We start from the raw sequence: 17045 nt of genomic DNA, 5'->3' as shown, positions 1-17045 counted from the left end.
TCCAACCCCCAGACCTGGCCATTGTCAGCATTTGGGGAATGACCAATGAATGGAATCTCTCCCCCTACCCCTTTCCTCCATGCCTCCCTGTCAAATAAATAAATAATTAAAAATTCTTTTAAAATAACCTCAAATTTGATAGGCTTGTGGGATTTTAAAGCTAACCCAGCACAACCGCTCTTCTGAGATCTGCCACCTCCTCTGTGTTCATAGCATGTGGTTTTCTTTCTGGTGCTGAACCACGCCCCCACCCCCGCCCATGCCAGTCTCCCCGTGTTGACTTTACCTCTTGTGGCCACACAGATAACCTCTCTCATGACTCTCAATGCTATGTGACAACACTTGGCAGGCAACTTTCTCATCCTTCTCCATCTTTTTGTCTTTTAAACAAAAACTGGTCTTCCCATGACTAAGTTTTTCTTTGTTTAAAGATTTACTTATTTATTTGAAAGGCAGAGTTATAGAGAAAGAGAGAGCGAGAGATAGGAGAGAGAGAGAGAGAGAGAGAGAGAGAGAGAGAGAGAGGTCTTCCATCTGATGATTCACTTCCCAGATGGCCACAATGGCCAGAGCTGCACTGATCCAAAGCCAGGAGCCAGGAGCTTCTTCCAGGTCTCCCATGAGGGTGCATGGGCCTGAACCAGTGCCCATATGGGATGCTGGCACTTCAGGCAGGAGCTTTACCTGCTACACCACAGCGCCGGCCCCTCTATGACTCAGTTTTAAGACCCCTTGTGCTAAGCACTCTTTGAATGAGATGACCTCTCTATGATACTTATAAGAGGATCGTCCTATGCTAAATAAAATAGCCCTAGAGAGCCCAATAAGCATGGCATAGAGACAATCTGTTACATCCTCTATACTAAATCAGGGCACAAATGACTGCTTGGGCAAGGCAGGGAACAGATGGGTATTGAGTCAGGCTGCTGTGAGACAGCTGGGATCTGTAAGGCCTAGAGTTAAACAGAAAGTGTGTGTTGGGATTGGCGTTGTGGCATAGGGGTTAAGTGGCCACCTGCAGCACTGGCATCCCATGTGGGTGCTGGTTCAAGTCCTGGCTGCTCCACTTCCAATCCAGCTCTCTGATAATGTGTCTGGGAAAGCAGTAGAAGATGGCCCAAGTGCTTGGGCCCCTGCACCCACAGAGGAGATCCAGATGAAGCTCCTGGCTCCTGCCCTCGGCCTGGTCATTGTGGCCATTTGGAGAGTGAACCAGCAAATGGATGATCTCTCTCTCTCTCTCTAACTCTGCCTTTCAAATAAATCTTTAAAAAAAGAAAGAAGAAAGTGTGTGTCCTTGCAAAGGCACTCACATGACAGCAGCAGTAGGGCAACCACAACAAAGGATTTGCTGAAGAATAAGACAAGCAACTCTTCGTTTCTCTTTTTGGCAGAAAGGAGGAGGGTGGAGAAAGGGCTGCTGTGATCACACTGTGGCTTCATATTGTGCTTGTTTTTGACTAAACATTGTACCCTCATTATAAGTGCTGTAAAATTCTCTCTCTCTCTCATGTTCTTTACTCAAATTACTGATGCTTTGGACTCAGTGCCATGCTAATAGTCATCCCATCATCCTAGCCTTTCGAGGCTTTTCTAGGCTCTTACTTTGCTGTCTGGTAATTGTTCTCCCAACTTCAGACCCCAGCTTAGAAATGTTCCCCTAGTAATGACAGAGGGAAGTTCATGGACTTTTCGGTCCTCTATGTAAAGTAGTGTAATACACGCTGGGCAGAACTCTTAGTCTTTCACGTCCAGCAATCTCTCAACTTCTGCAAACAGCAAGGACATATATAGAAGCCTTGTGAAGGAAAGCACCTTGAAGTTTTCCCTGCACTGCACTCCTTTCTACAGCTTCTGACCTATTTTCCACTTCTCATTTTCTCTTCCCTAGTAGTATTTGCAGATGGTTTATACAGGTTATAATATTTAATGAGTGATTGCATTTTCTGTTGATAATTTAAAGGAATCTAGTAACTCCTCAGGGGGCAAGGGTTTATTCCTCCTTGAATGAACACATATAAAATTTGGAAAAATTTAGAATTATTTATTCATCATAAAAGATAAAAAAAATTGGGGGTGGGAGAGAGGGTAGTTCAACTAACATTTTCCATCTTATTTCTCTTTTGGCCCGGTTGCATAACAATCTAGATCAAATTCAGAGCCCTACTATAACAGTTATCTCATCTTAGGCAACTGGTTGGATTTACCCTGTTTATAGTACCCACTTACCTATCTTTGAAATCTGTATCAACTTTTTTTTTTTTAAGATTGATTTATTTACTTGAAAGTCAGAGTTACAGAGAGAGGGGGAGAGACAGAGAGAGATCGAGATCTTCTATCCACTGGTTCACTTCCCAGACGACAGCAATGACCAGGGCTAGGGCAGGCCAAAGCCAGGAGCCAAGAGCTCCTTCCAGATCTCACACATGGGTACAAGGGCCCAAGCACTTAGGCCATCTCCCCCTGCTCTCTCAGGTGCATTAGCAGGGAGCTGGATCCGAAGTGGAGCGGTCAGGATATGAACTGGTGCCCACCTGCGATGCCTGTGTCACAGGCAGCAGCTTTACCCACTATGCCATAACACTGGCCCCTGCATCAACTTTTTTCAAGTCACTTGGTATCCCTCTGCGCTCCAGAGGAATGTGTAACTAACTGGTAGCAACCCATAAAGGTGCTCTCATCTTCCAAATGAATTTGCATCCCATTCATTAACAAGGCCCTCTAAGTTCTTAATAGGACCAAGACACATTTTGCTCCAAAAAGCCTTTGGAAGGAAAATATTAATTCATTATATCAAGTTGTGGTAGGTGATCTGACTGTGAGAGAATTAAATGAGGCAGAAGTAACTGTGAGAGATGTAAGCAACACTTGGAGAGGTGATGTCTTCACAGGTATTCAAAATACTTCAGGGGCTTTGCTGTGTGTTACAACAAGAAACAGAGCTAGCAAAAATTTCAAAATGACGAGGGCTTTTTGCCCAAAGGTTTACAATGACAGTGACTCTGTTACCCACACCATTCAGCCAGTTTTCTGGTTAGAAAGATAGACTATTCTATCAAGCCCCTTTGATTCCTGCATGTCTGTTCAGTCTGTGTTGCTGAGCTAAACTAGAGAGGACAAACACAATCAAATCCACACCTGTTTCACTGAATGTAGCTAAGGGAAGTTACAGAGGTAGCCCAAACAGTAATAGAAATGGATCACGATCACTATACATTGGGAAAATATTTATTGAGGGCCTATTACCTACATGGCACATAATACACTAGAATACATTTCCAAGTATTTGTTGAGGAACTAATTATAAACACTGTTCCAGGTGCCTTAGGGTTCAGCCGGGTGTGGAAACAGAACCGTAAGTAATGGGGTAATATCTATTGTAAGCATCCACTCAAACAGCCATTGTTTGGGCTCTATGATGTTATGATATAAATCTTTTAAGCTATAATCTGTGTCCAGAATATACCATGACTAGCATCAATTTCTAAAAGAGTAATAACCCTGAAAATTCTGGACAAATAGAAACCATAGTGGTCATTCAACAAATATTTATTGCACATGTCTATTGTGGTCTTTAATACATATGTGTAATACATCCACAGTGTTGTTGGTAGTTAAGAGTTTGAAATAAGGAAGCCGGCGCTGTGGCTCACTAGGTTAACCCTCCGCCTGTGGCGCCGGCATCCCATATTGGCACTGGGTTCTAGGCCTGGTTGCTCCTCTTCCAGTCCAGCTCTCTGCTGTGGCCTGGGAGTGCAGTGGAGGATGGCCCAAGTGCTTGGGCCCCCGCACCTGCATGGGAGACCAGGAGGAAGCACCTGGCTCCTGGCTTCAGATTGGCTAGCTTTGGCCATAGTGGCCATTTAGGGGATGAACCAACGGAAGGAAGACCTTTGTCTCTCTCTCTCACTGTCTATCTGTCCAAAAAAAAAAAAAAAAAAAAAAAAGAGCTTGAGATTAGAAATTAAACAGGCCTGGGATGAAGCACTGGTGCGACCATTTGAAAGCAGTGAGATGTTGGGCAACTCTCAGATTTCTTATCTCTAAAATGGGAATAAAACTGCCTCTCCAGCAGAAGTGTTATGAGTATGAAATACAATAATGTTCATAAAGTACTAGCCCAGGCATCAGTGTTTTGGCTAGCAGTTACGATGCCTGCTTCCTGTCTTAAAGGACCTGGATTTGATTCCTGGCTCCAGCTCCTGCCTTCATCTTCCTGCCAGCACAGGCCTTGTGGATCAGTGGTGATGACTTGGGTAATTGGATTCCTGCTTCCTGTTTAAAAGATATGGACTGTATTCTCAGCTCATGCCCAGCATTTGCAGGCTTTTGGGGAGTGAACCAGCAGCTAGTTCTCTCTGCCTCTCAAATAATAAATAACAAGAAATTTAGCTCAGGAATCCACAATAGCATGGGATTTTAAAAAAGTGACAGTAGTTTTTAATCACAAGTTTTAAAAGGAAACGGTAGTGGCAGGGGGAGAGAATTTCAGCAGGAAGGGCAGAAACCCAATGCTACGGGTTTGGTGAAAGTTTATGAGCAGACTGGTGGCAGAGGCTGGGTTCACGTTCAGATGTTTTGTTCTGTTCTGTGTCCTCCAAGGTCTGCAGGATTCTCAAAACAAGAGTAATGACGATCCCCGCAAGGATGAACTTAGGCCCGCCCCTCTGCAGAGGAATCAGGGTGCCCTGACTCACAGGAGCCACCACGAAATCACTAACTGGAAATCCTTGCTGCAGCCACTCTGCACAGGAATTGGATGTGATTTGCCAAATACCCCATGTGATACCAGCGTGGCTACCTGCCAAAAACCAGAGAGAGAAAGGGCCACTTTCTTTCCTGGTGACAGAGAGATTTCCTAGCCCCATCACTGGATGCAAAAGCAGCAGAGGGGCTTCAAGAGGCTGTCTCCGGCGACAACTGGCTTAGAGAAGAGAAGTTATGGTTCTAGAGTGTTTGGTGCATTGGCCTCTCTCAGCAGTTTATTCATTCTTACGTGAGCAAGTTTTATTCTGAGATTCTTGCAGTGCCTGAAGCTATTGCCTTCACCATCTGCTCCTGTGTCTTCCTCAGGTGACATCGGAGAATATAGCAGGATTCGCCTTTGCTATCTGATAGGGTTTCAGACTGTTTGACTCAACTGTGCATGTTCCTGTAATGCCAGGAAAATGATCCTGCTGCAAGTCAGCTGAACAGAAGCCAGAATTTAACTGCAAACAAGGGACCCAGCTTGCTTAACAGCATGGAGGAGACCGGTTTCATCTCAGCTAACTGGATAGATGGTTGCTAATTAGCCTGCAGCAAAGACACCTACAGAGTGACTACCAAAGGGAAGAGTTCCTTGCTCATCTGAAGAAGGTAATCACTGTGCAGGTAGGTTGAAGTCTTTTTGCGACGTCTCTCTGCAACAGCTGAGAATACGCACAGCTTGAGTGGGTAGGCTGGGTGCAGCTGAGAGCTTTTGTGCCACTGAGAAACATGATTAGTGGATGGATTCCTGGCACTCCTGGTGCCCTCTGCAGCTGGCTCCTGCAGACTGCTGGCTCAGAGAGTGGCTTGGGACTGTGGAGAAACCTGAGGGGAGGGCATTTGAGGAAGGAGAATCAAGATACTGCTTTCAAGAGGGTAAGTCCAATTCCTTGCAGAGATTCCAACTCTGATTTTCAGGTGCCAGTAACTTTCAATGGCCTGTCAAGGGCAAAATGTAGTTGTTAGCACTCACTAAACAACCAGGGGCAGATGGGCTCATGCGGGATATAAAAGCAGATCCAACCGAGCAGATCCAAATTATTCTCATTTCTTCTCTCCCTCTTGCCCTCACTGCTAGCCCTTCCTAGCCCTTTAGCCTCCTTTTAAGTCCTTGTTCTATGCTAAGGATATCTCAAGGCCCTCCTCCTTCTCCCTCCTCTCCCAATCTAGAGACTACAGAGTAGCCTAGGAATAAAAGGGAGGCAGCGTAAAACTAAGGGTTGAGATAGAGAATTAAGAGGGAGGAGTAAGGAATTCGGTGGCTAGAAGAGAATGGGATGTGAAGGACTGTGGATGACATTCAAGGGAAAGCTTGAAGGAGCTAGAATGGGTGCCGCATTGGGAGGAGTGGAGAATACCATGGAAGTCAAGAGTCCGGCCTTTGGGGGTAAGAACAAGCCCAAGAAACAGTAAGGTTGGGAGAGGACTTGATAAATTGTTCCATGAGCCAGCAGACCCAGGCAGCGTGTGGGTGTGTGCGTGGGGGGTGACGGGATAGGAGTGGAGGACAATCAACTCCATCCACTAAGGAGGCCAAGCCAGCCATCAGGGTGCTGTCTGCCACTCCTTGAGCCTGCTCATTCCCCACCCTCCTGGGTTCCTACTTTCCCCTGAATGCCTTTCCATTCCCACATCCTCCCAGCTCCAGCCCCCATCATCTCCTTCTTAGGCTATTGCAGGAGTCTCTCCACATTGTCTCTTCCTCTACTTCATTTCTCCTCCAGTGTATTCTTCACTCACTGCCAAAGTGATCTTCTAAAATGCAAATTTGGTTGTGTCTTAGTTTAGAAGATTCCAGTGACTTTCCAGTGCCTACTGAACAAAGCTAGAATTTTATGCATGCAGCTTTCAGATCTGCCATGACAGTTTCATTTCCAGCAACTCAGCTACAAGTACCCAGTGCCATAGTCACCATTTCTGTTCCTTCATATGACCTTGGAGCTGCCTTCTTACTTCCTTGTGCTATTCCCTCAGACAAGAATATCTTTTCCTCCTCTGCTGTTTTCCAAACCCTTCCTCATCTTTCAAAACAAGGCCATCTCCTCTGTGGGGTCTTCTCCACCTTCTCTCTAAAGTGGAGTTAATTGTTCTGCCTCTTAATCATGGGTATGTGTGGTGTTAAATACTCATAACATAAAATTAACCATGTTAATAATTTTTAAATGTGCAATTCAGTGACATTAAGTGTATTCACTTTGCTGTGCAACTGTTGTCACCATACATTTCCAGAATTTTTTTTTCTCTGTCCTAACTGAAACTCTGTACCTGGATTTGTCAAGCTGTTCAAACCATAATGAAACACCCAAGGGAGACCAACTTTATACAGGAAAGATGTTTATTTTGGCTCACATTTTTGGAGGTTCATAGTCCAAGACCTGGTAGACTCCATTGGCTTGGCCTCTGGAAATGGCCCTCTTTGCTGGCAGAGTCCCAAGGTGGCACAGGGCATCACATGGCAAGATACAGGGAGCACATGTCTTTCTGTTTCTGGGTGGTCTGTCACAAAGCCAGCAGGATTTAATCATGGAGCACTACCCTAATGACACAACACAATCCAGTCCCCTCTCAAAGGCCCCAACTCCCAATACCATACTTGGATTAAGTTTCCATACTGTTAGTGCCATTAACTTAAGACTTTAGGGTCCAGGCCGGCGCCACGGCTCACTAGGCTAATCCTCCACCTTGTGGCGCCGGCACACCGGGTTCTAGTCCCAGTCTGGGCGCCGGATTCTGTCCCGGTTGCCCTTCTTCCAGGCCAGCTCTCTGCTATGGCCAGGGAGTGCAGTGGAGGATAGCCCAAGTACTTGGGCCCTGCACCCCATGGGAGACCAGGATAAGCACCTGGCTCCTGCCATCGGATCAGCGCGGTGCGCCGGCCGCAACGCACCGACCGCGGCAGCCATTGGAGGGTGAACCAACGGCAAAGGAAGACCTTTCTCTCTGTCTCTCTTTAGGGTCCAAACTACTGAGTTGGGGGGAACAAATATTCAAACTATAGCAGTACCCACTAAACAATAACACTCCATCCCCCCTTTCCTCCCCATTCCCCTTTTCCTCCTGTCCCTAGCAACCTCCATTCTACTTTCTGCCTCTGTAAATGTGATTACTCTACATACTTCATCTAAGTGAAATCACACAGTATTCATCCTTTTGTGATAAGCCTGTTTCATTTACCACAATGTCCTCAAGGTTTGTATTAGTCAGTTTTTTGTTACTATAATGAAATATCAGAGGCTGGCTGTTCTGTAAAGAAAAGAGGTTTATTTCAGCTCATAGTTTTTTGCTAGGAGCAAGGGCTAGGAAGCTTACCTGTTGATGGGCTTCTTCCTGGCAGAGTCCTGAATTGGTACAGAGCACCACATGACAAGAGACAGGGAACACGCATGCCTGTGGCTGTGTGTTTCGTCTCTGTGCCTCTTCTTACAAAACCACCCAGAATTTAGCCAAGGGGGCTCCATTTTAAGACCTTGCCTAAACCTAATCACTTGCCAAAGATTCCACTTCTAAGCACCAGGTTGGATTGAGTTTCCTCTATCATTGACAAATGACTTTGGTTATTAAACCTCAGTCTGAGTTTGGAGAAATGAATTATGTAAAAACCATAACAAGGTTCATCCATGATGTACATGTGTTAGAATTTCTTTCCTTGTTAAGGAATTTGTTTATTCACTCACTCTTCAGTGGATACATTGGTTGCATCCTCCTTGGGCTACTGTGAATAATGCTACTAGAAACATCTGGGCGCAGGTATCTCTTAAAGATCTTGCTTTCATTGCCTTTCACTCCCTCTCAGAAGTGGAATTGTTGGATCATATGCTAATTCTAGCACATGTTCTTTGTCCTCAGAGGAAATCATGCATGTTAAATGTGCCTCTTCATTGTAGTAATGTAACCACACACTCATTCCTTTGGAGTAATTTTAGGTAAAGTACAACTAAGACCCTGCAAAGAATATTTGACTCTCCCTTGTCATGAAAATATGTTTCCACACTGAAGTTGCAAACTACTTGAAGTGTGACAGTGCTAAAAACACTTGAATCTAAAATTAGACTGGCAAAATGCTTTTAAGAAGAAAATCCTTTCAAGAAATCCAGTTAGTAAGTTTTGTGGTTATCACTTTGTTGTAAGATCTGCTTGGGAATTTGGAAGCAGAAAACCCTGGTTCCAGCCCTGCCCTGCAAATTATCTACAGTAAGTTACTTAATTCCTCAGACTAATTTTATCATCATAAAATAATAACATGTGCCCCTTTACATTCACAATAAAGTAATCCAAATGAAAGAATTTTTGTGGCCGGCGTCGCAGCTCACTTGGCTAATCCTCCGCCTGCGGTGCCAGCACCCCAGGTTCTAGTCCTGGTTGGGGCACTGGTTGCTCCTCTTCCAGTCCAGCTCTCTGCTGTGGCCCAGGAAGGCAGTGGAGGATGGCCCAAGTGCCTGGGCCCTGCACCCGCATGGGAGACCAGGAGAAGCACCTGGCTCCTGGCTTTGGATCGGCGCAGCGCCAGCCGTAGTGGCCATTTCGGGGGTGAACCAACGGAAAAAGGAAGACCTTTCTCTCTTTCTCTCTCTCTCTCTCACTGTCTGACTCTGCCAGGAAGGAAGGAAGGAAGGAAAGAATTTTTGTAACTTCAGATAAAACAGAGGTCCATGAATAAGCATAATGACCAGCACCCCATACAATGAGGGGGACACTTTTAGGAAATCTGAATGACAGCAAAATGGATGATGGTCTTCTCTCAAAGGAAGCTAAAAAGAATTATTTAAGGAAAAAGTGCAGCCATACTGGTTAATTCCCACTTGAGTAAGAAAAATGTTCAAGGAAAAAGTTGAAAATTCTAGGAACATTTGATAGTACTTGTGAGGTTTTTAAAAAAAAAATCAGTTGAGACAGTTTTCTATAAATAAAGAATAAACACATAGAAAGAAAGTCCCAAGCCAAGAGTAGAAAAAAATACTCTCGGTAAAAATAGATGGTAAGTCCCATACGGTACGTGTACATACCAGCCAGGTAGTATCTGTAAGAGTATTACAGTAAGAGCTCTAACCTACTTCCCATGGTTATTTCTGTCTGCACAGAAATGGTATCATGATATTGGTGCCAAGTTATGATGCTTTTGCTGAATAATAAAGCAACAGAGCTTCCTTGCCTTAGAAGAACTAACCGATCAACTTTAAGATCTCACAACCTACATTCTTCTTGTCATGTTTCCAGAATGTCTGTGCTCTCGATTCTCCATCAGGGGATATATAATTATAAGGCAAGCCCATTATTTTTTTCACATAGATTAATAATAAATTAGTACTGAATGGGATACATTCTTCTTCCTTCATCTCTCTCTCTCTCTCCTCCCTGAAATTAAAGAAGGTCAGTAAAAAGAAAGCCTATTTGGAACAATTATAGAATTCAGGTGATATAACCAATCACTTATACATATGCAAGAAAGGAAGGCACAGTTCTGTATGGGTGATAACAGTGAAATCTAAGAAAAGAAATGAGACAGCAATTTCTTCTTCTGAAAAAGTTCAGATTCATTTACAGGGCTCTCAGTTTATGGATCAATATTTCTTTATTCTAGAGATCTCAGAAACAATCAGGAAAACAGAAAAGAATTTAGTATGTAGAAAAGGTGGCATGTCTCATTAGAGGGGAACAGGTGAATATAATGAATGGTTAAAAGAACTGACTATTTGGAGGGAAAGGTTTTTCCCCTGTTCTCTTTCCCTTTAAGTGTGGTCTTCCTTGCGTATTCTCTGGCATCAGGTTAGGGAGCCAATAAACACAGATGGCACCAGAGTGCCTCTCAAGCAGCTGGAGGTGAATATGTTGGCACTCTACCATTTCTGCACTATCCTCCTCCTCCTGCAAAACCAGCCCCCGGTGGCTGAGGATTTGTCTTATTTTCATATTTTCTGTTATGTCTGCCTTGAACTTGTCAGACTTCAGGAAACCCCAACACACTTGCAAGTGCATGCTCCCCAGTGATGAATGCTCTGATTCCACTTGGGTGCACCAAGAATCAGCCACAGGTGGGGAGGATGCTCACCTAATCACCATCTTTGATATATGAAGAACTCTGTTCATTGGACTGCTTGAGTGTGGCGTGGTGAATGGCAAGCTCAGGAATAAAAGCCAGGTTGCTAACAATTAGCAAGGGCACAGCTGCCAGCAAATATGGAGTTGTCTGCATCCCATCAGGAAACCCTTGCTGTCCTATTAGACCTAATTATCAGCCAGCAGCTGGATTCAAGAAATGGCGCAGTGGGTTCCGCAGGAAACAAGTCAGGAGGAGTTTACCCTGCAGGGCAAGAGGTCCTGTGATGGTCCTTCACAATACATTTCCTGGCCATCTATTATTTTGATTTGGTGACCTCACATTCCTGGCAGATGTTTTTCTTGTTTGTTTTTGAGAGGCACATACACAGAGAGAGAGAGAGAGAGAGAGAGAGAGAGAGAGAGAAAGGGAAGGAGGGAAGGAGGGAGGGAGGGAGGGAGAGAGTTCTCAGCCAGCCAGCCAGCCAGCCAGCCAGCTAGCTAGCTATCTGTGGTTCACCAGTAAATGCCTGCAATGGCAGTCTGGGCCAGGTCAAGCAGAGAGTTGGGAACTAAATGCCTCCTATTGAGTGGCAGGGACCCAAGTACTTGAGCTGTTACCTGCTGCCTCCAAGGGTCTGTATTAGAAGGAAGCTGGAATCAGGAGCCAGAGCCAGGGCTTGAACCCAGGTACTCTGATGTAGAATGCAGATATCTTAACTATTGAACCAAATTCTCACCCCTGGCTGATGTTGCTAATGTCTGGAGAATGAACTTGTGCAGCATAAGCAGCAGAAGCAGAACTCTGATCATAATTTTTATTTCAGGTTGCAACTGTCTTCTTATTAGGGAGGGTATATGTGATGATGGGGTCTGAGGCAGGGAGTCACAGAGGGTAGGATAGAGGGGATTACATGGAATTCAGGAGAAGCTGAGTCAAACAGCAGGTTGCATGCTGGTTACAATGTCCATGTACAGGGTTAAGGTCACTCTGGCCAAAGGAGGGAATGCACTCTGCAGAGACTGCCTCCTGTTCTGGGGTCCTCATCCAGCTCAGCACAGAGCCTCCTGCTCCTGGAATCGTGCCTTGGAGCTTGGCTGACAAACTACTTTAGCTTGCTGACACATGGTAATTTTTTAAAAAAATTATGGATCAAAATCCAAAAGATTACATTATTATATAGGCCCAGACATTTTTTAAAATTTGTATTTACTTACTGAGAGGCAGAGAGACAGAGGTCCTGTCTACTGGTTTACTCTCCATATGCCTGTAACAGCTGGTGGGGAGGCTGAAGCTGTGAGCCAGGAACTCAGCCTAGTTCTCCCCAGGTGAGTGGTAGGAACTCGGTGACTTGAGCCATCACTTGCTTCCTCCCAAGGTCTGCGTTAACAAGAAGCTGGAATCAAGAGTTGGAGCCCTGGATCAAACTCAAGCACCCTGACGTGAGACGCAGGCCTCCTAACCCTTGGCTTAAACACTAAGACAAACATGCCCCCACCCTGACCAGTTTATTTAAGGCCCTTTGCAGTGCACAAAGGTGCTTTCATATATCTTATCTGAAGCAACTATTTGCCTCAGATGTCCAGAATCTAATGACACTCTGTTCCCCTGTCTTCTGTATTTTTTTATTTTAACAATTGGTTTTCCAAACTAATGTCTGCATTTCCTCCAGTATCACTGTGTGTTTCAAGCCCCTTTTCCATGTTAAATGTAGTCAGGCTTCCAGATTATACACTTTATTTCCTATAAGATGGCATACCTGGGCTGTATCTACACTGCTAAGTGATACACCTGTCTCGGATGTGTGTTCATGAACAGCTACATGAAAAAAAAAAAAAAGTTGACCTTAAGTCAATGGTTCATAAAATCTGTGTTCCCAAGGATTTCTGCCTCTCAGGCATTGCTCAAACGTCAGCACAAGCTGGGCAGAGAGAAGGTTTTAGCTTTTCTCCAAGGCTTCAGGCAAGCACCTGATGGTGGGAAGTGAGCTCTCCCAGCCATGACTGGTTCTGCAGCCCCCTCCACACAGGGAGCCATGCCACTGTCCTTCCTCTGGCACAGCCACTCTGTTACATGGAGATCAAGGCAGTCCTCCCTGAAACCAGACAGTCTACAGACATTTTGGTGAAAACAGGATTTTAAAGGACCAGATGCTTTTGTCAAACAGCAGGATTTAGAAATATCTAGGAAGCAGGTAGAAAGCAAGTCTGGATGCCAGATATCATTTTTCTACACATACATTCTCCTGTTCCCTTCTCTCTTTCTCTCTCATAAGATTTAATGTATTTGAAAGCAAAATTACAGAGACAGAGAGGGAGAGATAGAGACCTTCCATCTTCTGGTTAACTCCCCAAACATCTGCCACAGCCGGAGATGGACCAGGCTGACCCAGGGATCCATTAGCTTGATCCAGGTCTTCCTCATAGGTGCAAAGTCCCAAGTCCTTGGGCCATCTTCCACTGCTTTCCCAGGCACATTAGTAGGGAACTGGAACAGAAGTGCAGTAGCTGGGACTGGAACTGGCATCCATAAGGGATGCTAGCACTGCAGGTAGCAGGTTAACCCTTTAATGCCACAACACAGGCCCCTCCTGTTCCCTTCTGCTAACCCCAGTTCTGTTGGAGCTGAGCTTGTGTACCAGGGAAGTCCTGGCTGGGAGCTTTTCAAGAATGTTCTTCAGTGGTCACGTGAATCTGGAGGGGCTGCCCCACCAGGACCCCAGCACTGCTCTTTCACCATCTGAATTCCAGATGTAGACATAGTTTAAACTTAATGTGGGGCCCACCTCTATTAGTAGTCAATCCTAGCTATGTGACAGTCTGATGCCTCTCAAAGTAGTTTACATAATGATCTGGGGCAATACTTATGTCATTTTTATAGGTTTGATTTCTCTTCGCCAAAAACAGCACTTTACTAACAAACAGGATGTCTCACCATTATGCCCACAAATGTCAGATATTCTGATATGCCAGGCACACAAAACCAGAATTTAAATAAAATATCAGAAGACCCATCATCTCTAATAACTGTTGGCCTGAAGACTATAGACCATAAAGAATTTATTTAGTTATTTTTATTCTTTCCATATTCTTCACTTCCTCATTCAAAAAAAATTTTTTGAGCAGCTACAATTTCAGACTCTTGGGAATACAAAAAGCCAAAATACAATCACTGCAACATAATCAACTCCAAGTGTATTTGATAAAACAAAGTTTTAAAAATGGCAATAGCACTGCAGGAAGCAGAGAATGTGAGGAAGACTATATTTGCTTATGTTCTGCATTGCTTGCTGCAGTTAACTTCAGATGCTCTTTCCCTTTTAACAGGTAAAAGAGAAAATCTAGATTTTAATTTAAATTCAAACTAATGAATACCAAAAGGGCACTGCTGCCTTTTGTGCATTCAGCACCATTCTCATGCAGATGTAGGATGAAGACTCATTGAGACATCAAAACAGTTGTGTGAGATGCTGTGGCTCCTTCTGTCAGTGTGACTTTAGCACACACCCTGGCTTAGGGTAAACATTTATCCTTTGATTTCTGATCTTTAATAAAACAGACTCTCTGCCACTCTGGAGGTCACCATAACCTGTTATTATAGTGCTGAAATGCTTTATCAGCATCCTACTAATTGCCACACAATAGGTGCTAGGCATTGGTCCCAAAACAGTTTAACCAGTGGTTGGAGGTTCTTTAACAAGCAACTGGACATTTTAAGCACCAGGGATCATGGATTAGTGAAAAAATGCTAGGTTGCGTGTGATACAGGGCTATGCCAGTCATCTTCACTGACCTCCTGCCTGCTTTCTTGGCATCAGGCTCATTTTCCCTGAAATGTGGCCTTGCCTCTTTTCTACTTTGGAAAGGATCTTCAAGCCATCACCATGATTTCTTACCAGTCTTTACACACAATGTTCCCTCTCCTAAAGGAGTGTTCCTTAAACTTTTCTGTGCTTATAAACCACCGGGGTCTTGGGAAAATGCCAGTCAGTCTGGGGTGTGGCCTGAGATCCTACATTTCTTACAAGCTCACAGGCAATGCCGACAGGTGGAACACCCTTCCTGTCCTGCTGACTGAGCTGACAGCTGTGTAGCACGTGAATGTTCTAGACCTCCACACACACACTGTATCAACACACCAACAAAACAACCCTTTCGGTTAACAATTATCAGGTTGCCAACTCCTTATTGCTAATTCATTGGTCAAGAAAGGACATTAAAAATGTACCAAGCTGTTATTTCTGTATCATAAAAAGAGGTAATTTAAATTAAAAAAAATGGAAAGGGGGGCCGGCGCCGTGGCTCACTAGGCTAATCCTCCGCCTAACGGCGCCGGCACACCGGGTTCTAGTCCCGGTTGGGGCGCCGGATTCTGTCCCGGTTGCCCCTCTTCCAGGCCAGCTCTCTGCTGTGGCCAGGGAGTGCAGTGGAGGATGGCCCAGGTGCTTGGGCCCTGCACCCCATGGGAGACCAGGAAAAGCACCTGGCTCCTGGCTCCTGCCACCGGATCAGCGCGGTGCGCCGGCCACAGTGCGCCGGCCGCGGCGGCCATTGGAGGGTGAACCAACGGCAAAGGAAGACCTTTCTCTCTGTCTCTCTCTCTCACTGTCCACTCTGCCTGTCAAAAAATAAAAAAAAAATAAAAAAAAAATGGAAAGGGAGTAGTTTCCAGATAAAGAACAGTCTTGAATAAATGTAGCTTTTAAGAAAATTCACAGCACTGAATTTTTTTAAAATGTTGATCTTCTTTAAAATTTTTTTTTTCCTTGCACTGCAAGGAAAGGGTAAAAAGCATCTAGGAAAAATTGAATCAAGTCTAGAGTCAACCTCGCCAAGAAGCCTTTTCTGATCTTGGAATGGGGATCAAATGTTCCTTCACACCGTTCCAGAGAATCCTATACTCGATGCTGCCACAACCCTCATCACTCTCCACTGGTATTGCTTGTTTAGCTGTCTGGAGCTCCAGCCCACCTGGAATATCTTTCAGCTACCTTTGGGTCCCAAAGCCTGAACATTACCAACTTCACAGAAAAGATTGAATAACTGAATGAAGACCTACAATAATGAGTCAATCTTACAGTCTTACAAGTAGATTCTTGTATAGTTCTAGGTGGAGCTAGAGACATTTTTTGAAATGATCTAAAATTGTGATTTGTATAAAATATAACATATCAGGAATATTTTTATGTAACACAATTTTTTTTGAGTAGGCAGTGAAAGCTATGATTGGTCCTTCCAACTATTGCTTGGAGTTGGTCAAGGGCTATTGTATTTTGTGAACTAGTTGATAACTTGGACTCCCTCCATTTTTCTAGACTCTCTCCAGTTTCCTTTTAAAGGCGTTACCATGAGTTTTTTTTGTTTTGTTTTGTTTTTGTTTTTTTGACAGGCAGAGTGGACAGTGAGAGAGAGAGACAGAGAGAAAGGTTTTCCTTTTGCCGTTAGTTCACCCTCCAATGGCTGCACTGCAGCCGGCGCACCGCGCTGATCCGATGGCAGGAGCCAGGTACTTCTCCTGGTCTCCCATGGGGTGCAGGGCCCAAGCACTTGGGCCATCCTCCACTGCACTCCCGGGCCACAGCAGAGAGCTGGCCTGGAAGAGGGGCAACCGGGACAGAATCCGGTGCTCCGACCGGGACTAGAACCTGGTGTGCCGGCGCCGCTAGGCGGAGGATTAGCCTAGTGAGCCACGGCGCCGGCCCGCTACCATGAGCTTTAATCTGCTCAGATCAGCTGGGCTCTTGGTTTTATAAACAGGAATAGATAGAAAAATCTGCATTTCTAATGAATATGATTCTTAATTTCCTTACACTTCTTAACCTGTCTGGTATGTAGAATAGTCTTAATTTGCTCTTCTGAAATAGCAGTTCACGCAGATTACAGAAAGTGAATCAGAAATTTGTTGGTCACAGAAATACGTTGGGAATTAAGACAAATCCTAGCTATTAAAACAATAAATCACTTGCAAAAAACTGCGCTCAATTGTAAACCCAAAGCTCTCTTTTTCACTGATAGTGACAAAGATAGTAATAATGATAACAATAATAACAGCTTTGTGTGTGTACTAAAATATCTGTGGGCATGTAGATTAATTACTCCTCATTATCTCTGGAATGAGATCATAGAATACTTTCATTCCCTATATTGTGTATTTGTCTAATGTTTGAATTTATTACTATAGCATATATTTTCTTTCTTAAAAGATTTATTTTATTTCAAAGGCAGAGTTACAGAGAGAGGGAGAGAGACAGAGAGATCTTCCA

At 44.4% G+C, this 17045-nt stretch overlaps 1 protein-coding gene across 1 annotated transcript in view; it reads left to right on the top strand.

Annotated features, from left to right (window-relative positions):
- Positions 1-5351: 5351 nt before the first annotated feature.
- The window catches only part of LYST (lysosomal trafficking regulator), a 242978-nt gene continuing 231284 nt past the window's right edge, over positions 5352-17045 (top strand). Inside the window, exon 1 of the mRNA XM_051820721.2 lies at positions 5352-5373. The gene's annotated coding sequence lies outside the window, so the exon portion shown is untranslated. The remainder of the gene's footprint in view (positions 5374-17045) is intronic.

Source organism: Oryctolagus cuniculus, chromosome 13 (genome assembly GCF_964237555.1).
Source record: "Oryctolagus cuniculus chromosome 13, mOryCun1.1, whole genome shotgun sequence".
NCBI classification, from domain to species: domain Eukaryota; kingdom Metazoa; phylum Chordata; class Mammalia; order Lagomorpha; family Leporidae; genus Oryctolagus; species Oryctolagus cuniculus.
The sequence above is the reverse complement of the archived record's forward strand: the minus strand, read 5'-3'. Positions and strand labels throughout refer to the sequence as shown.